The sequence below is a fragment of the Tupaia chinensis genome, unplaced genomic scaffold (assembly GCF_000334495.1).
Source record: "Tupaia chinensis unplaced genomic scaffold, TupChi_1.0 Scaffold000100_1, whole genome shotgun sequence".
NCBI lineage: Eukaryota > Metazoa > Chordata > Mammalia > Scandentia > Tupaiidae > Tupaia > Tupaia belangeri.
The window spans coordinates 174,370-196,462 of record NW_006159564.1 but is presented as its reverse complement, the minus strand read 5'-3'; positions in this window follow the sequence as shown (position 1 = coordinate 196,462).

Below are 22,093 nucleotides of genomic sequence, written 5' to 3'. Positions count from 1 at the left end.
TTAGTGTTTTCAGTTTTTGCATCCAAATATATAGAAAACATACTGCCTTTTTGGTTTTCATTTTGCTGACTAGCAGAGATTTGGGGTCTCTTGTCATATTCAGGATCATTTTTATGCCTTTTGAAATTGGATATTTGAAACTGATCACTGAGTTTTTTTTTATTATTATTATTTTTATGTAATAGTCAGCTCCTGGTTATTAGCAACATAGTTGAAAAACCTCTCTGAAAGAACTGGGTGCAGTAGTGTTCACCTGTGTCCACAACTACATAAGAGGTTGAAACAGGAAGATTATGGTATAGCCTCTAGAAGAAAAGATCTTGAGCTTGGATTCAAAGTTCCTAGGTTCAGTTCTTGACTCTGCTACTTACTGTGTGACCTGCTTAGAGCTTCAAGTATCTTCAGTAAAGTATGGACAATATCAAAACCTATGTTCTACAGGGTGATTGTAAAAATGAGTGAGGACGTTCTATGTGAAAAGCTTATCATGTTATGTGAATGGTAGTGGTTGTATTTAAAAACAGGAATCCAGACCATTAACAATAAAGGCCAATCTCACTCCTGTATCTCAGTCAATATGATTCCTTCTCTTCAACCTCAGCTCAGGTTTGAATTCACATCAGGTACAGAAACTCTGGAATGTCTATTTGGAGGTGGGTTGACTTAATGGCACTTATTTCTGAGATAGTTCTACAAATAAATCATCTGCTTACCTTGCCCCTTATGGATTACCTCTTATAAGCAGTTCAGAAATTTGAAAATACACTGCCCTGTTAAAAGGTTTGTAATTGTTGCTGTGTGGGTTCTTGATCAAGACAAAGTATAGAATCAAGCAGAACACAATAATTATTGTGGGTTGTAAGCAACGAGAGCAAAACCTGAATGGAATAAAGATCTGGATAGATGAAAAAAGGAATAAGTTCTACAATTTTCTGCTAGAATAGTCTGGAGAACTATTTGTCATTATTGTCCATAATAGTAATAATATAAAAACGATAATGTAGTTAAGTAATACTTTATAGAATGAGTTATGACTAAATTCACTCCATAAAATTTGGCAATTTCTTCTTTATTTAAAGAATTATTTTATTTAATTTTATTTATTCATTCATATATTTTTAATTGGATGAGAGAGAGAGAGAGAGAGAGAAAGCAAGCCGCCAGGTCCAGGACTTGAACCGTGGTCAGCCATGTAGTGAGTGTACAACACCTTAACAACCACGCCACCTGGTGGTCCCCAGATTTGGCAATTTCTTCTAAACTCTATTAATAAGCTATCCAATAACTATGAGAGAGAAAGGCAATATTTCTTCCTGTTCCTCTTATTACTGAATTATAATGTGCAAATCTGTAAAATGTTATTTAAAGGGGTTATAAATGTCTCCCCAATCTCTCACCAATAATTTTTATTTTGTAAAGCTGTAGTTTCTACTAAAATGCAATAGGTAGATTTACAGTAATGATCTTGATAGCCCTGTGCTTCAGAGACTTTCGCCCATTGAACTCCACAGCTTACAAGAAACTTTTGAGAGGAAGCAGATGTTATGTCCTCTTGGTGGATATCAAATGCATGTGACCGTGAAAGAGCCTGTTGAGTGAAAACATGCAAGAAACCAGACTGGCATCATTATCTAAGTCCCTCAGTTCCCAGAATTGGACCCTGGAGCTCAGAGCAAGCCAAAGGTGGAGGCAATTAAGTTGATGACTACCTCATCTGCCCTTCTTCTTGCATCTCTAAATGGTGCACCCATCCACTCTAGGAAAACAGGCCATTGTAAAATGATGTTGGAATTCACCTACAACACTTCTAACTCTTTTCCTGTTAAAAACATCTATGCTGCTGTGGGTTGTTTAATATCTATCCTTCTCTAGGTGATTGCAGAATGAGGGAGATGAAGTAAATGGACACAATTCTTTATTCTATAAGAAGTTTGTTTTCTAAATAAGGAATGTCAGTGGGGTGATGCTCATGGGCACAGACATCCCCAGTATCAGACCATCACTGAAAACCAGCACCTGCTGGTAGCCTGTGAGGTAAAACTTCAGCCTAAATGGACAGGAACATCAGGAAAGATGAAGCTTCTCTTGGTGGCCTGACACCACAAGTATTGACCTTCCTGACTTGGTAACTGATGACTCAGTTTGGACACAGGACTGGGTGTAACAGCAACCCACTTGAACCCTCACAGGTCCCTCTCTACACCAGACTGTGTCTGTCCAACTCTCGTGTGTGTTGCCCTGTTATGAAATTGATAAGATCTATGAAAAATTAGAAAAGCTAGTATTTGTTTTCATAGAATAAAGAGAAAATATGGGCAATAAATATTTCTTTTCAGATAATAGTAAATGTAGTGAATTTGACTAACCATTAAAAAAAACCCATGCAAACAATTTAAATAATTTTACTTCAAAAATGAGTCTTAGATAATAGAACCTCCTTCTATTATATAATGATGCAAGATACACATGGTTATGATATGTGTCTACCCAAGCTGTTGTGAGTGAATACCATTAAAAGGAAACCAAAGTCTCATAGAAAGTCCAAGTGCTGGCGACAACTATACAAAGGCCAAGGTCATCTGGTGCCAGTCTCCCAGGGGGCTACTTTGTATAAGCCAATATAAGTTCAAGTATAAGCCAGTCCCAGAACTGTGACCAGGGGCTGGCAAATCCAGTACTGCAGACAGACAGCACGGGCAATGGAAAGGTGTGGCCTCTGCGGAGAACACCTGTGTCTTATTCTCAGCCACGTCCTTCAGCAGTTGCGAGGCCATGGATAAATCATCGCACCTGTTCCTATCCCAGTTTCTTTGCTTGTGAAACTGATAGATGGAACTAGATTATTATTATTTATTTTTATTTTTGGAGAGATTTTCAATGTAGGGCGCATGCGCTCGCCAGACAGACAGAGAGAGACATAGAGACAGAAAGCGAGAAATCACCCCCTAGGGGGGATGGTCATGCCGCAATCCCTTCTCCTCCATTTTCCTCTCGGGATCTTGGGCACGCACGCACACGCGCCCGGCGTGAGTTTTAAGCCACTGGGTCCGGGACATGAACCGCGGTCGACTACGTGGGAGTCCAGCGACATAGCCATTACGCTAACTGCTGGCTCCCTGGAACTAGATTATTTTCAAGGTCTTTTACCTCTAAAAATGTTAATGATTTGCTAGTTTTGGCAGGCAATCATTATCTTCTTTCTCTTATTTATTTATTTTTTTTTTGCAGGTGTATAATATATATATATATATATATACAAAATTTTAATTGCCAGAGGGCACATAATACTTACTAGGGAGACACATAAAAAGAAAGCATCCCTCCAGGGGCATAGTCAAACTGCAATTCTTTCTCCTTCCCATGAGGACTTTGCCCACATGCTCATCATGTTTTTCAAGCTTCCGGGGCTGGGATTTGAACCATAGTCAGCCATGGAACTTAGCTCCCTATGCACAGGGCTTAACCACTGTGCTACAAGAATATCCCTGTTGTTCATTTTAAAAAGAATGGTTTAAATGTATAATATTTTCTATTTGTTATGTGTATGTACTTTTATTTCAGCTAATGAAGAAATAACTGTCATTTAAATTTACTGCAATCACAGATATGGTGTCCATCTTCCTGGAGGCAACAGTAGTTTAGGAATAAAGAATATTTGATATTTAAGATTTAACCAAAAGTCCACATTTTGAATTAGGAAAAAACAGTGTTTAACCTAGTTGCCAAAAGATTGGCTTTCATTAAATGCATAATTTTTCTGGTGTTTTTGATCTCAAACTCCACCCTGTTGCAAAAATGCTATGTAAGCCAAATACCATATCCAGAGATGAAGTGAATTTAATCTCTTTTTGTTCTGGATGAAATACAGCTGATAAATTTTTTACAATTTTGGTGAATTATTTGGTAGGAATCATCATCCTATTTAATAGACTGTACTTTTCAAAACTGTATTGGCAGTAAAGACGATATCATAAAAATTATATCTACCAGAGTAAGTCTTTCAAATAAATAGTTGGCAGATACATTTTAATAAGAGCCTCTAGTTTACTTTGAGTCCTTTATTAAAAATGATTTAAAGATATATCATCTATATTTAATTTGACCATTTCTCATTAAATCTACAGTCTTTGTAAGGCTTATTACACTTATATTTAAGCAGAAATTCTGCTTGACATTCTTCCTTTAAAAATGCAATGTTCACAGTCTTTTCTGCTGTCATTTAGTTATTTCACTAAGTAGAATGTTTGTTTCTTATAAACTCACAATTATTAGAAAACCTCTCCATAATAGAAAATAAAGGCATATATACATAGTATAATCACAAGAACTGGAAGCAAGGTCTCCAAAAGTTCTATGTACAAAATACAAGAAGTATCATGAGGCTGGTCCAGTGGCACAATGATTATGTGCTGTGATTCGGGAACCAGATCTCACATGGCTCTTGGCTGTGGCGACTTGAAAAACATGCTGGATGTGTGTGCATGTGAACCCAAAATCCTGACAGGAAGAAGAAATGGAAGAAAAAGGATTGCAGAGTGACCATGACCCATTGGAAGGTTCTCTTGCTCTCTCTCTCTCTCTTTCTCTCTCCCTCTCTCCCTCTCTCTTTCTCTGGCAAGTGCATGTGCTCTCTGGCAAAAGAGAGAGAGAAAGAAAGAGAAAGAAAATGTATTTTGAAGGACCAGCAGTTAGCGTAATGGCTATGTCGCTGGACTCCCATGTAGCCAACTGTGGTTCGAGTCCCAGACCTGGTGGCTTAAATTTACGCTGGGCGTGGGTACGCGAATGCCCAAGATCCTGAGAGGAAAATGGAGGAGAAGGGATTGCGGTGTGGTCATCCCCCCGGGGTGGGGTGATTTCTTGCTTTCTATCTCTCTGTCTCTCTCTGTCTTTCTGGCGAGCACACATGCCCTATAGCAAAAACCTCTCCAAGAAAAAAAAAAAAAAAGTAAAAGAAAAGAAAATGTATTGTGAGAAAAAACTATGTAAGGATTTCATTTTTTTACACCAAAATAAACTTATATTTTAAGTCCATTTTTCCATGAACATAATGAGGTATCTTTGTAAGTAGCATTCATGCATACATATATGACTGAATTCACTCACTCAACCAAATAGTGACTGAATGTCTGCCAGAGTCAGGCACTGGGCTAGACACGAGATAAGCAGTGAACAAAAGAGACATGATTGCTGACTCACGTAGCTTCTTACAGCAGCAGAATGGCAGTTTCAGCTGCATGTGGATCTCTCCCTCTGACTCACAGTAGGGGAAGCACAGCGAGGGTCTTTGCTGCCTGCTATGGCGCAGCACCTCCTCCATGTGGTGAGAGAAGGACTCCAAGATGCCTTTTGCACCTTGTATGGGAGACTTCACACCTATCCATAGATACCAGAAAGAGAAACTAGATATTTACAGATTTCTAAGGAACCAATTGCTACTAGTATTAAAAATTCAAAAGACTTCAAAAAGTTTCTTTCTTTCTTCCATCGGCCAGAGAGGTAGAGGGAGAGAGAGAGAGAAATAGAGAAATAGTACTCCTTGCTGAGTCTTGCACTGTATTCCACTCCTAGTGTGGAAGGCCCCAGAACATGGGCATGTATGTTCAGCATATTTAGGGAGAGCTCCAGACATGAACTTGGGACCTTTCCACATAGGTCTGCCTTGAAGAGCATCACAGTGTATCACTACGTCACTCTCTAGCCCTCTGAAATAACTTTCATTTGCCTGATTTTCTATGTATTGCTAAGCTACATGTCCTGAGAGCTAAGAATCTGAGTTCTGGAACTAGCCTACACAAGCTCAAGTCACAGGTCTGCTATCTTCTAGTTCTGAACCTTAGACATGCGATATACTTCATTTCTCTTACCTGTGAAATATGACGGTGATATTTACCTGACTTATTTATGACTTATTGTGGGGATTTCATGATTTAGTACATGTAGAATACTAGAAGTTCTTAGCACATAGCAGACACTCAATAAACATTAGTTATTTTATACATAATTAAAAGTACCCCCTGCTCCTGTGACAAAGAGATAGACATTGGAGAATTTGTGTGTGTGATAGTAAATAATTTTAGAATATTTTCTTTGCTTTTTGGTGTTGAGTGAAACCTTCATCAAGAATGAAAATGGACCCAATTTTGGTTAATAGCTAGGTAAAAGCTGCATCTTGGGGGGTTCTTTTCCTGAAGGTTCTCCATGGCTTTGTAAATGGCTTGTCACTTTTGTCCTGTGGACTTTGGATTCCTATGTAACAAAAACAGAACAGATGTTATGAGGCTGAGCTAATGATGACCCATAATACTGAGTGCCTTGACTGATGGGTTCCAAAGCTGTTCTCTAGCAATTCAGCCGTGCCAAGAATGAGTAGGCCAAGAAGGAGAGTTATAGCTCTTTGAAAACCCAGAAGGAGCAGTTCTTAGTCTGCACTTGACATGTCTGAGGGTTTAGAAGACCATTTTGTGGTACGGCTGATCCCTAGTGTGCTGTGTTCCCAGGGAAGAAAACCAATAACAACAGATCCCACAACTCATACCATTTGCTAAATGGGCTTCCTCGCAAGTGGGGCTCTGAGAGGAATCTCACAATTTCCTGCTGCTTTGTCTCTGAAGGGTAAGCAAGGAGAGTTGTTCCCATTTCAGCTGCTTTTGTTTCTTGAGACTATGTGAGGAGTGTGGCTATTTCCTTGCTTTTCATTTTTTGCTTCTATTGCAATGCTTGCTTTTATCAGACAACCCTCACACTTGAGATATACTTCAACCCGAACTATTGTTTTACCTGTTAAGAGTCTTGGCATAGAGGATTTTTTATATCTGTCTTTCAGCCTCAGAGAAGACAGAAAGTGGAAGCAGAGATAGCATGATGACAATCACCAAACTGAAGCAAAATATCCATGCCAGCCCTCCTGCAGACTCTCGTGGTTTGCTCCAGAGTGTCCAAGGACCATGTGTTATCTGATTTACTAACATTTTTGTTCACTGAAATGTGCTTTTATGTGGATAGATTAAACAAAATTTAATAATTCTCTAGGGACCAGATTCTGATTTCTGACAGCATTTTGTAATCAAGTTACAAACACATTTTGTCTGATAAACACTAGTGTTCTAATGACCTAACACCACATTTTTGTAGTTTGAAATAGCCTAATTTCATCCTGCAAAATGCAGAGATTTATGTTCCATAAACCCCTGACTCTAACCAGCTGATCTTTGATGTTAGGTTTAACATTTTGGGGTCTGATTTATCATTCAAGTGGATCCCTGCGGCTTGTCAGCTTACCAATAGGAAAAAGGCTTAGACTTTGAAAGGCTGAACTAACAATTGCCTTAGCCTTGAGAGTGTAATATTAGGATTTGGTGTCCTCACCTCTTGGTTACCTAATGTTCTCTTCCCGAATTCATTAAGAAGAGACTGAGCTGTCACTGCTAAGCAATCAGAACAATATCAATAACCGAGTTTTTAAGGGAATTATTATTTATTATCAAATATCTGGAAAGAATTAGAGAAATAATGCTGAAAATTTCTCCTTTCAATGTATGAGAAAATTGATTGAGTCAGAATAGCTTTCTATAATGTTGTCCTTGAGATTTGTTAGTTTCTGAGTGTCAGGGCTTTGAGATGAACAGAGGAAACTTGGCTTTCATGAGGGATGAGGAGTATTTGAGAGAAAGATTGTTACAAAGGACACAAGGATTTTAGCAAATCTAGTGAAAGCATGGTAGAAGGGATAGGAGAGAGAGAGAGAGGACAGGGTTGCCTGAGATTGCGATCTGTGGAGAGGGATGTGGCAGGCAATGGGTCTACGTTCTAGGGCACAAAGTACTAGTCACAGGATTACATAGATTTAGTTATCTAAAACCAAGTGCAGTAATTGATGTATTCCAGGTGTTTTATATATTTTCTTCATTCATCTTGTTTTATTACCATGATGAATGAAGAAAATATATAAAACTTATTTTTAAAATAAGTTTTTTCTTATTTATTTCATGAGGGAAGAAAATGGGGGTGGGGTGGGGAGAGAGTGAGACAACTCCCAGAAAGCTCTCAGCCAGCCTGTATCATGGCACATACACATGTGTCTGGAAAACTCAGAGACTTTAGGACATAAACCCAGGACCTTCTCATGATGACCTCAGCACTGCAGTTTGTGCTACTGCTGTGCCAAAAAGACTGGCCCATTTCTTTCTTATACATGCTTGGCAATGCTCTGCGAGGGTGGAAGTGAAGGGTATGGAGAGAGGAAGGGTAGAATTTGGATAGGGAGATTGGTTAGAGAGGAAGTTGAGAATGGCATGAATATGAAATTTGGCAAAAATTAGGATAGCTATGTGTAAGAGTAAAATATGCCAGTGGGGCAAGTAAAGGAGGAGATACCCCTGGGGAAAAGATGGTTACTTTCCACACTGAAACCTGAAGGGAGTAAAATTGGGTTCTTGGTTTCAGAAGCTCAGAGGTGTTGGAACCCTGAGAGCTCTGTGGTTCTCTAGTGCTGTTATCCACATATTACAAGCATGCACTGCCATTAACCATTGTTAAGACGTAGAACTCCAAGAAGTGGATTTAACTCCATCACTTTTATTTCATTAGCCTTCATCCAAGATCAGTGCTTTTTAAATGCTGGCCTTGCTGGGCTTCTACATATTTTCATATGATGTAAAGAAAGTACAATCTCTCAAGCGTCATCGTGTATGCTGGTGCCCTGAAGGCTAAATGGGAAGAGAATGTTTCCGTCAGTACCATAGCCAGTGGTTATTTTCCAGTTTCCTGTTCACATGTGGTCATTAATGTGCTGTGATAAAACATATGGCTCTACAGTTTAGCATGGTCTCTTGTTATTTAAGAGGCCAAGGTGTCTGAGCATATCTCAAACACCAAAGCACATTCTGGACCCACCCTGCTTTCCTGCCTGATCTCCTGCCACCGTACACACACACTGTGTTCCAGAAATCACACCAACGTTTTTTTACTCCTCCCCACAAATATACCATTTTTATTGGTACTTTCTATTCTGCAATCTTCATCTCATCCTTCGCAATACTTAAAATTTGGCTTCCTATGTAGAACTTCTCATGACTCTCTTGGGCTAAATGAATGAATTCCTCCTTTGGGATTGCCAACTCTATGTCCTCAGAGTGTTTTTAGCTTCTCTAGCTCAGTAATCTGCCACTGGAACATATCTCAGCTAGTTGTCATATTTTCTTATTGCAAATATTGACTTAATGTCATCTTTCCAAAGTATTATATTTAATTTATGGATAAATTTACACCAAGAGTAACTTATTGTTAGAGAAAATCTACTTACCACATTTTTTTCAACAACCTAGAGTTGAGTCTGTGCATTTTTCACATTGGTAGTTCAAAGATTTTCGGGATTACTCTTGGCCTTTGGCAGTAGTGTTTAAGACATGAGGATTATTGTTTGTCATAATCCAGGCTAGAGATGGAGGCAATTTCATGTTTAGAATTGATAGAATAATTTTGAAGGTGCTGAAGAGCATACATACTCTTCTACATATTCATGTTCATTTCCAATTTGAATCAACTTTTTATTTTTATTTTTTTTTCTTAAATGAATTTCATGTCACTAGAAATTAAGCAACTTCCTTCAGAAATTGCCTGAAAGCTTTAAATGGCTAAATGTTCAGAGTTTGCCTATGGGTCAGCAGGTCTTATGTATTTCTACTAAAAATTTCGGCTTTAAAAATTCTAAGATATTTCCCCAAATTGGGCAATTTTTACTGCCTAAACTGCATGGCCTGTTATCTGACAGCCGTTAACAATATATCGAACTTTCATTTTACGGCAGGACCAGCCTTATGGTGCATCAGTTAAGGGACACAGATCCCACGTGGCTAGCTGTGATTCCTGTCCCAGCCCGTGCAGCTTGAAAACCACACAGGGCATGTGTGCTTTTGTGCCCCAAATCCTGATGGAATGGAGAAATGGAGAAGGGATTGTGGTGTGACCATGCCACACTGGAAAGTGCTTTCTCTCTTTTCCTGTCTGTTTGGTGAGTATAGATGCCTTCTGGCCATAAAAAAAAAAATAAAAACATTTTAAGGCTGCACATCATAATTCATTCTTTTTGAAGATAGTAAAAGCATTGGCAGTCTAAATTTATGCTAATGTTTAACTTTCATTCTCATTTTCTTTTCTCCAACATTATATTCTTTTAATTTTATTCCAAGGGATGGGGGGGGGGATTTCCACAATCTCTAATGCTTCATAAGAATCAAGGCAATACTATAGAAATTATAGAAAGTAGTAAATATGAAAATCATAATTTTCTTTTTTGAGAAGTTTTTGTTATAGAATGCATGCACTTGCCAGAGAGACAGAGAGTCAGAAATCAAGAAATCACCGCCCAGGAGGAATGGCTATGCCGCAATCCCTTCTCCCCTATTCTCCTCTAAGAATTTTGGTCATGCCCCCACATATGGCCGGTGTGAGTTTCAAGCTGCTGAGTCTGGGACTCAAGCCATGGTTGATCACATGGTAGTACAGTGCCTTAACTACTATGCCACCTGCTGGCCCCCAAATCCTAAAATATTACAGAATGCGCTTTCAACGTATCTTCCCCTTAACTCTGGAACGTAACTCATCAAAAAACAAGTGGCAATTGTCTTTGCTCTTTCTTTGCTCTTGAAAATGTAACTGCAAAAGCTAAGAAGAGTAGAATTGTTGATTTTCTTTTCTTTTTTTTTAAGAGAGAGATTTTTGCTATAGGGCATATATGCCCATCAGAGAGACAGAAAGCAAGAAATAACTCCCACTTAGGGGGTGGATGGCTATGTCACAATCCCTTTTCCTCCTCTTGGGATTTTCAGCACACATGCACATGAGCCCGGTGTGAGTTTCAAGCCTCCGGGTCTGGGACTCAAACCATGATTAGCCATGTGGGAGTCCAGCGACATTAACATTATGCCATCTGCTGGTCCCAGAATTGTTGATTTTTTAAGAAGCAGGATAGATTAACACTTGACTTTTATAAGGAAACTGAGGGCCACAGAAATCAAGACCTTGCCCAAGACCATATAGCTAAGCAATCTCTAAAACCTGAACATTTTCAAAGGCAAGTAAAATGGCTTGGCTAAAACAAGGAATCAGGTTTTATTTATTAGTGTTGGGAGCATAAGAACATTGGTATGTGCGATTGCTGTAGAAGTGAAGATGCACATATTGGCTACATCTGCATGTCCTTCCAAACATTCTCATACAGATGGGTATGAATCATCAGTAACATCAACTGTAAGTACATATAAAATTAGCTCCATGTTTCTGTGACTTAATTTTAACTTAATTTTAAATGCCAGATCTCACTTAGGTTCTCCTTTTAGTTGTATTGCCTCTGGTCCAACACATGCTAACTGAATTGTTTCAGATACCAGACACGTAAAAACAATAGCTAAGAAGCAATTGTATCAGTACTCCCTCTCCTTTACAATATGTTGGTTATAACAACAACATCCTGGAAACATCCTATTTAGTCATCAAATGGAGTCTTTTGAAAATAAGCTGTAACAAGCTCTCCAATATATATCCATAAGATAAAAGAAAACCAGAGATAGAATTGTATATATATATATATATACACACACACACACACATATATACACACACGTATGTATACATATAATTATATCATGCTTATGGGCATTTAAAAATATTTATGTATATGTATGAAAAATTTCCAGAGGTATATACAAAATAATTTACAATAGCCACCTCCATGGAGAGGGATTGGGCATATGGAGTGGGAGAAAAACTTAACTTTCTGGGCCAGACTATGATCTGGTGCTTCCGTGAGCTGGATCCCACACAGCCATCTATGCATTTAGAGTTCTAAGTCTGTGACTTAAACACACTGGATGTATGTGTGCATGCCTCAAATCCTAAAGGAGGGAGGAATGAAGAAGAGGTTGCTGCATGGCCATTCCACATGAGTTTTTTTGTCATTCTCTCTAGATATACACTTTAATGCATTTCATATTAAAGGTCTTTAAACCAAGTATAAAAACTGGACAGAATTTTCTCTTTCTCCTACTTTCCTTTTTCTTTTGGTTGTTGTGCTAATAGCCTTTTGTCTGTGTGCCTTCAGATTCATTTCTCTCTCTCCTCCTGCAGTTCTGTGTGGAAGGACACCATGTAAACAATGGCTCCAGGTTCCCTTGCTGGTTGACTCTAGTAAGTTTGGCCAGGGTGAGGCCCTGGAAAGACAGGTGAAAGATGATAGTGGTCCTCCCCATCTGCTGTGCTCCTGGTGGTGCTCTGGTGTCTCCTCTGTGGCTCCGGTTCTCGCCCGGCTTCCAATAAGTATTCCTATCAGAGTTCCAGCATCCATGGTAGGCCCTGTCCTGGACTCCAGGAACATCATCCTTTAGCTTAAGAAAGGTCACAGCTTTCAACTATTACTAATTTTTAGGGAACATCTCCTGTTTGCTCTTTCAGCTATTCTGTTTCCTTTATAATCGGATTGTATAATAAGTCTCTGTATTTAATTCTATGTCAGGACTTTATTTTGCTTGTTGGGGCCTGACTGATAAAGTTGTTACTAAAAATGGTATCATTTTATTTCCATTTTCTATGTTTTGAATGTTATTATTTGTATATAAGATAATAAATTTTATATATGAATTTAGTTATTTGTACCTTATTTGTATTCTTCTTCTTATTATTATTGTTTTGAAGCTGTTTCTAAAATCTTAGCCTGGTGACCTTAGTTGGGAATTAGAACCAAGAGCCCTCAAGGCCATGGCCTTCTAATTTGACTTTTTTGGTTTTGATTTTCTGTGTAACTTAAGAATTGCTTGAGAAATACTTTAGTTCTTGGTATGTTGGCCTTAATTTTTTTGTAAACTTCTAATGTCATGACATTTCATAGAGGAATTTGTTGATTTTTTTTGGGGGGGGAGGTGTGGGGGGCGGGGAGTGTTACACTGCCAATTTTTTTTTTCCCAATATTTGCTATAGAGTGCATGCACTTGCTGGAGACAGAGAAAGAGGGGGAGTGAGAAAGCACTTCTCAGGGAGGATGATCACACTGTAATTCCTTCTCTATTGTCATCTCTGGATTTAGGGCACATATGCACATGTGCCTGGCATATTTCTCAAGTTACCAGCCCAAGACTCAAACTATGTTGTCAGACTTGTGGGATCCAGCTGCCTAACCTCCATGCCCTCTGCTGGTCTCCTACACTGCCAATTTTAATACATTTTTTCATGTGCCTTTAAAAGTTGCATCATTTGATTTTACATATGTGTATGTGTATATAACATCCGCATTATTATATTACTTAGTTTTTGTCTGTATTGGTACATATTTTAATCTATATAATATGTCAAGGACACTGGGTACATTATTCTATTACCATTCACTTAGTCTTCTTGTATGTTTTCCAGATTTTTGCTTTACGCACTTTGATGACACATTAATTGGTGCTTAGAGATTTAGGATAGTTAGATCTTCATTAAAGACAGTATATTTCATCATTATCCAGATCCCATTCTAATTTAATGTTTTTTGACTTGAATTTGGACTTATTCTTTATTAACATGACCTGAGAATGTTTTCCTCTAACATAGTTTTGAATTTTTCCGATTTGTTTTCTTTTTTTCATGGATGTATGTGCTGAGTCATATTTGTTTGTTTTCCATATCTATTTTTTAATTTTTCTTTCATTTTTCTCTCCAATGATTCCTAGATTTTTATTTTTGTTCTGTTCACTTACTTGATGTTCTCAAGTTTAACCTCCAAAATTAGACCTATATTTTTTTTAGTCCATTATGTTGCTAATAACAGAAACACACAAGTCTGGGTGACTTATAAATATTAGAGATTTATTTAGTTCATGGTTTTGGAGGTCCAAGGTCAGGGGCTGCATGTGGTCTGCAAGAGTCTTCCAGATGATACAGACTCATGTCATATGGCAAGACAGAATAAGACCAGAGGATGTGTGTTTATGTGTGTGTTTGGTCTTCTTTTAAAGCTACCAGGAGTCAGTTATGGGGTTCCATTCTGAATGCCTCTTCCAAACCTAATAACTTCTTTTTCTTAAAGAAGTACTTTATTTACATATTATTATTATTATTATTTTAAATTTGACCAGAGAGGGACAGAGAGAGAGAGAGAAAGAAGGAAAGTAAGAAAGCAAGCTGCCAGGTCTGAGACTTGAACTGTGGACGGTCATGTGGGAATCCAATGCCCTTAGCCACCATGCCACCTGCTGGCCCCACCTAATATCCTCTAAATGGCTTCACCTTTGAATGCCATGACTGATTAACTCTCTATCCTCTCAGTGTCATTACAATGGCTCAACAATATATGTATTTGGGGTGGAAGTCAGGGACTGTGACTCTTCTGGTGAGGGTAAAGTTGTTATGGTCAGAGGAATCAAAAAATATCCATTTTTCTCCATGGAATATTATTCAGCCATAAAAAACAACAAGGCCCTGGAATTTGATAGAAAGTGGACAAATATCGAAGATTTGTTGTTGAGTGAAGCAAGTTAGGCTATGAAAGAGAGTCATTGTATCTCTCCACTTAACATATACTGACTATTCGTACTCTATGGTAGAGACTTAAAAACTAGAGAACATAAAATCATTAAAAATTGTAACGGACACTAGAGAAAAAAAAGTGGCAAAGTCCAAAGAGTGTGGGAGGGGAAGAGTGTAGGAAAGGAAATTTGGGGGGGGGAAATGGAGAGGTAAGTCATTTGTGGGACACAAATAAGGTTTATTATCTGTTGAGGAAGATGTATATGGTGGTCTCAACTGGGCTGGACTGAGGTGCTTATCATGCTGGGTAGAGTCTCTTCACAATCGAAATGATGTCTAGCAATGTAATGTATGAATAATAATAAAAAAATAAAAATTTTAAAAAGGAGTAATTGACCTAAAAACCCAGTAAAGCCAGGGAGAGTATCATAGATAATAAGGTCAGTGGGCATTTTAATATGACTCGATGTAATTCATGAGTCTTTAAAGCTTATCCTACAAGTTGGAGTTCTCATTGTGCTAGAGAGAAAGTTGCCACGGGGATGCTGGGTTGGTATCGCTCTTTAAAGTATTAAATAGATTTAATAATTGATTTGTAGTTATTCCTAAAATGGGACCAAGAGCAAGAGAATGCTTATATATGTCCCTGTGTTTGATCTTACAGAGCTACCAGGAGTCAGTCATGTTCTCTAACATGGGACAACACATTTAAACCATAGCAGTATTTCTGGTGGTTTCAGTTTAAATTTTGTTTCTAAAGTGGATTTTATCTCTCAATGAGTCATATTTATTTATTCTATTTCCTCATTGAATTCTGCTAGTTTATTTTTTATATTATTCTATTGGCCTATCTTTTCTTCTTTGAAACCATCTCTCTTGTTATGAATACTTTTTTTCAAAAAGACTCTATTTTCTTATTATTACTGAAAAATATTTGAGGAAATTATATCTTTTTCTGTAACTATTACATATAACCTTTGTGTGCCTCTTTTATATCACTTTTTTCATTTTTTCTTGAAGTATGTATACATGTTGGTTTTATGTATACGTAAAACCAGCTAGCTCCTTTCTGATAATTTTCTCTTTTTTAGATAGGATTGTTCTTTCAGGGGTAGGTATTTGCTGAACAATAATAGTCTGAGAAAGAGCTGTAGAAGTAGGTTGGGACTGCACATAACTTTATGGTAGCTATATTGTTCTAATTTTCTCTCTAAAATTTCTGCCAGGGAACAGAGTTTTGTTCACTTTTCTCATAAATATGTCCTTTCAATTTGCTTATCTTGCAATAGAGCAATGTGTGGAATTTGTGCTATTAATTTTGCCCTACCAATTTTGTAGAACAAGTATAAAGCTGCAGTGGGTCACCCACCAGCTTTCTCTGCCAGATAGCCAGCCTCTTAGTTTTAACAATGGTGTGTCTGCCTCATTCCTCATTTGGCCCCCCGTTGCTTGTCACTCTCTGCAACCTGCTATTTCAAGTAAGAAATTGCTGGCCGGGAGCCTGAGGGCTGTGTCTCCTTCCTCTGTGGAATTCCATGCTCTGCCTGAGGTCTGTTAAGGTATGCATCTATTATGCTCAATTGAATCCAAATCTCAATGTATTTCTCATAGTTTGCGACTTGACATTGTAGTGGCTAATATCATTTGAACTGGAATTTCCTTATTTTTGTTCATTTCAAAGAACAAAACACCTTTATTTTGTAATCTCTAACTTTAAGTCTATAGACCAGTGGTTGTTACACTTGTTATAAAGATTGCTGGGCTTAACCCCAGGAGTTTCTGATTAGTAGGTCCCTATAATTTGCATTTTTACATGTTTTCAGATGCTGCTGATGCTGCTTGACTAGAAACCAAACTTAGATCATGCCAGCTATAATTATTTATTTAATGGTAGAGCCATTTCTGAACTTACCTAGCATAAGACAGATTTGAATAGCAAGTAATAAATATCTTTTGGAATTTTGCTTAATTCTTCATGAAAAAAAAAAAGCAAAATCAGTATATATTTTATTACATCTCTATTTAAAGACTTTCCAAGAGGTAAGTGAAAATGTTTATGACTATTGACTCAGTGGGAACAGCTTTGTTCTCTTATTCTTCATATAAACAATTTTACTTAAGATTAAACTAACTCTTTTCCCACTTGGCCTCAAGTTATCCAAATGTAATTAATACATGATCTCCTGTGTTCACATGATACATAAACAGGTACTTCTTTGCCTTGAACTTCTATCCACAGTTTTTAACCCTGAACTGTTCTGTAGATCTCTGATATATTGAACTGAGCTTTGCCATGTAGCTAAAAATATTCCATCTGAATGCTTTGCACTCTGGCAAATATATTTTCAGGTTTGACAATTTTATGGCTTTCTTATCTCTAAAGTAGAGATAGTCAGCCATCATGCCCTCTGGGGAAAGACCATTTGTTATTTCGTGAAAGGCTGCTGTTGCTCTCACTTGATCAAACTGGTGGTTAAAGATGGAGGTTGAGGCGTTGGACTCCTCGCATGTTCGACCATGGTTCAAGTCCTGGATTTGGTGGTTCACTTTCTCACTTTCTCTCATTGGCGTATTTTCCCCAATGTAGGACCGAGATGGCCCAGTAAATGCCAGAAAGCCCAAACACTCGAAATTCGAATGATCAGGTTCATCTGGTCAAAACTGGAGATTTCATAAAAAAATAATTAATTTTTGAGTGTGTATTAATAACAAAAACCCTGTGGTTGTAATAAGCTTTAATTGGTGAATAATATACTTAATATTTGAAAATTCAGAAGCTATGTCTGGGGAAATCATTTAATCTTGTCTGTGGCTCATGGTCACTGTCTGAAATGGTGACATTTCTGCTGCCTTTAAATTGGACACTGCTGTATATCCAGAGTGCAAACCTGGATTAGTGCTGAGAGCTGAAGGAAAGTTCTGGCAGATAATCCATGCCAGAGATACCAATCTGTAATAATTGGACACAATGATGACTGAAAAGTACAATAATCCACTTTCCAAAAAAATGTAATGCTGTCAGTTAGAGGAGGGTAGTATGCGTCTTTAATTTCAGCTGAGGTTCCAGAAGCATTTACCAAGTTTAAACTGAGTTCAGAGCTAGGTGCCTGGGAAAGCTATTTGAAGATATGCATAGTTGTCAGAGAGCCAAAAGAGCAAGGACGTCACAGCATTTTCAACCCTTTCACACATTTTTCCCTTTGCAGTCCTTGTCTACTAGACTCAGCCCACACCATCTAGATAAATACAATTTACAGAAATATTTATTAAGATCAAGAAGAAAAAGAACTGGAAATTAAGTAGGAGGGTTGCTTTAAAAATCAGCCAAAACAGATTTTTTTTAAGTTAGTTAAATAGCAAGTGACAACTCTCGGGCCCTCCAAAGGACAACTGCCATTGCTGTGGAGTCAGCCCCAGCACTGAGAGTGTAGTTTGGAGTGAGCTGTGCTGACTGTTTTCTGCTGGACTCACTCCACATCCCAGTCAGCCATCATGCCCTCTGGGGAAAGACCATTTGTTATTTCGTGAAAGGCTGCTGTTGCTCTCACTTGATCAAACTGGTGGTTAAAGATGGAGGTTGAGGTGTTGGACTCCCACATGTTTGACCATGGTTCAAGTCCTGGATTTGATGGTTCACTTTCTCACTTTCTTTCTGTCTCTCTTTCTCTCCTCTCTCTCTCTCTTCTCTCTCTTTCTTTCACTATCTCTCTCTGGTCAAATAGAAAAATGATAATAATAAAATAAATAATTCTTAAAAATAAGATGCATAGTCACACCTTACTTAAAAACAGAATCTTTCTAGTGTGCTCAACTACATGCCCTTTGCATTGCTAGTGAAAGCCCTAGACTTGGCAATGTACGGTCCCAGAATTTCTGCTGGTACTGAGGTGAAGCCACTGAGCAGTGAGATCTATCTGATTACATTCTTGCCTATAAATTTTCTTTTCTCAGTTGTGCTGTTATTTAATAAAGTTCTCTATTTTCTCATTCAAAACCAATACTATTATTAATAATAGCAACTATTTTACTTATTATCTTTAATTTTTGTGACACGTTTAGTAGCATGGGGTTTAATATTTTTATTTCACAGATAAGAAAACAAGATTTAGAGACAAGATCTTCCTGCTAGTATGTGGTAGTACTAGGATTCAAAATTAGGTCTGTCTGAATCTAAAACTCATAGTTTCTTCCTTGTGTCACGTGGTAATTTGCTTTGCTTTATTCATGATTACACTAGTAATATAGGAACAGAAATTTCAGGATTTTGCATTTATAATATAACAATGTTCTATGACAAGGGAATTAGTGTATCAGAGTGACTTGCTAATTTACAGCAGCTAAAGTGAGTGAAGAACGGCTTCACTCAAGAGTTCCAAAGAGACCCTGGTATGATTTTTCAAGCTGCTCAATCTAAACTGAATGGTGGAGATTGAGCCCACACAAACTCCGCTGACAGAAAGCATTCCACAGTTTAGGTGCCACTCTTGTACAAGTGAACTTTCTAATGGCTTAAGAGAGAAACATCTGACTCCACAAAGGGGCTGACCAGTTGAAAAAGTCCACTGTCCTTAGAAATCTCGGAGATTTGACCAGGCGAAATAGAAAGCGGATTTAGCTCGGCATGTGAAGCTGCCTATTGAAAACATTTCAAGTATGCAACCTAGACTTGTTTTTCCCCCCAAAAAAGGACTAATATGGAAATCTCGGCTCATAGAGACCCCTCCGGAAGTTCTTCACATTACTATGAGTATCATTCTTTCTCATAAGCTAAATGTACATGCAGCTAAGGAATAAAGCATTCTAGCTATGTATTTGTTAAAGATTAGTCTTGCACTGGAATTTTATAGCATCAGTGGGGAAAAAAAAGAAAAGAATTCATTAAAGCAAAGCACAGGTACTAATCTGTGAGTGCTAAATCTCAAGATTAATTGATTAGTTGAAAACTTGGGCCAACTGACTTTATAAGACTTGGATGTCCATGCTTTTTACTTTACTTAATAAAGCCAGGAGTCAGTGATAAATATTGATGTCTTCACTTAAAAGTAGAGAAACCCACCAGTAAAAATGGAAACTTTGTAAAATATAAAAATAATTACTAGGACCATGAACTGAGCATTGACTTCTTTTTTCCCAACTCCCTTTTCTACTTTATAGTACTTCTCATAAGAAATTTTTGCAATAAAAATTTATTCACAATAAATACACTTAGAATTTTTCCATAGATCTCAGATTTTTATGAAAAGTGAATAGAAATAATACAAACAACACCAAAAACCCAAAGGGGAACTAAGAAAAGTAAATGAGTAACTATCGACTGAACACTTGTGCCCTTCCAATATTCATATGTTGAGATCCACCTGCATTGTGATATATTAGGAAAGGTGGTTTGGGGAAACTAATTAGGTCATGAGAGTGGAGTCCTCATAAATGAGAGTAGTCCTCTACAAAAGGTGCCCATGAGATAACATGTATGCTATCTTCAACTGGACTGGGGTGAAGTATATGCATGCTAGGTAATTTCACTTCAGCAGTAGTAATGATGTATAGTGACTGAATGTATAAAATTAATTAATTAATTAAAATTTTTGTAAAAAAAAAGGAGGGGGGCCCTGAGAATTTTTTAGTCTTCTGACAAGTGAGGAGGCAATGAGAAGCTGGCAGTTTGCAACCAGGAGGAGTGTCCTCACCAGAACTGAACTTGAGGACACCCTGATTTCAGACTTCCAGCCTCCAGGACTGTGAAGAATACATTTTTGTTGTTTGTAAGTCACACAGTGTTTGATACTTTTTTTAAAAAATAGTAGTCTGGACTGATGAGAATAACTGAAGAAAGAAATGTGATTTTTAATGAGTGTCAGACATGCTGACATTCTCTGAACCCTTGTGTTCATGACCAAGCCGCTAGGACAGGTATGTGGACAGAAACCTGTTCTTCCTATCCCCTGAGATGGCCCAACTTCTCCCTTCCATGTTATCCCATGGTACTTTGAAGCAGGAGTTCTGTTAGCATATGCCATTGCACTTGCACACTCATCTGTCTCCATGTACAGGAGTATATGGAGGCCAGAGATGGAGTCACATCATTTCCCACAGTGTTTCCCTTCTGTTGTGACATTACTTGTTACTGCTAAGGACCTTTATACAAATTTAGTATCTCCTATCATTTTTGTTTTGCTTGAATTTGGTGTGTGTGTGGGGGGAAGAGGTGAGGTTAAGCAACGAAAAGTGAAAGCAGAAATGAGGTTGGTCTACTCCTGTTTGGTTCAGATGATTGTTTACAATCTTACTGTTAGAAACGTGAATACAATGAACTGACTGTTCAGAGGAATTGTGGAGATTTTGGTTGGCAGAGGTTCCTTGGAGACCAGGTGGAAAGTGAGGTGTGGAGTTGTGGGGAAATGCTCCTGCACTCTGCAGACTGTAAGTTTTGGAAGCATCTGGAGATAGCTCCCTTGATAGGCCATTGGAGATCTCAGGGACAGCAGAGCAAGAAATGGGGCTTCTCACGCATGTGGATGTACTTCCCACGAGATCATGCTGCAGCTTTAAGCAAGTGAACTTCACCTTGAAGTTCCTGGAAAGTCTTTGGTTCCAACAGGCTCTTGCTTCTCCACAAGTAGCAGCAGAACACAAATTGCTTCTGACAGAACTTCAGATGGATAAGCCAGCCATGAATTATTTCTGTCTCTGCTGTGTGAAGTGGCATTCTGGTGGGGACTGAGTTAGGATCTGAATTGTTCTGATTATAGGAATAACAAAGAGAATCTGCAGTAGGGATGGGGAATGCTATGACCAATATTGGCCAGACCTACTTCCATTTTGGAGTAAATGATAAGGAAACAAAATGACTCAGATAGTAAACTGCAGAGACCACTGACCACTTTTTGAAGACACATGAGAAAACGGTTCTCTTCCTTCTCCCCTCTCTTTCTCACCCCCCTCATCCTTTTCTCTCATCTTTCCCCTCCTCCCTTCCTCTCTCTTCTTTGCCTCTCCGCTCCTGTCTTTTCTTTTTATTTTCACTTTTTGTTTAGGTTTATATGAAGCAATATGATGGATAACAGAAAACAGTGGGTTATAATTCATATTCTTGTTGGCTTTAACTGACACTATTTATATTAGTCAGGATAAGAAAACCCACCCTCAGTATTTAAATTAGTGAGAATTTAATAGAGAGACTTGGTTATATACATGATGGAAGATCTGAAAAATGAAACAGGAGACAGAAAGGCAACCCAAAAACTAGCAACAAAGGAAACCATGTCAAGATAGACAAAAGAAGGGACATTTAATGGAATCTCAGTGGTTGAAGGGTGGTCAACCCATTGGAATATAAAATTGTAGCTGGCCTTTCCTACCATGAAGCCATGCAGGAGATATAGCCTGAGTCAGAGAGAGGCATAGATGCCTAGACTTATCCTTTTCTTCTGCTCTCCAATCTCCCCACAAACTGTATCTCTTAAGCTAAAACCAAAAGCTTACTGGGAACTTCTGGAATATATCTCAGAGAGGTCTGGATCTCTTTGTTACAGAACAGACTAAAAGGTAGGAGAGGAAAACACTTGAGAACCAACAAACCAAGAAACCCGCTCTT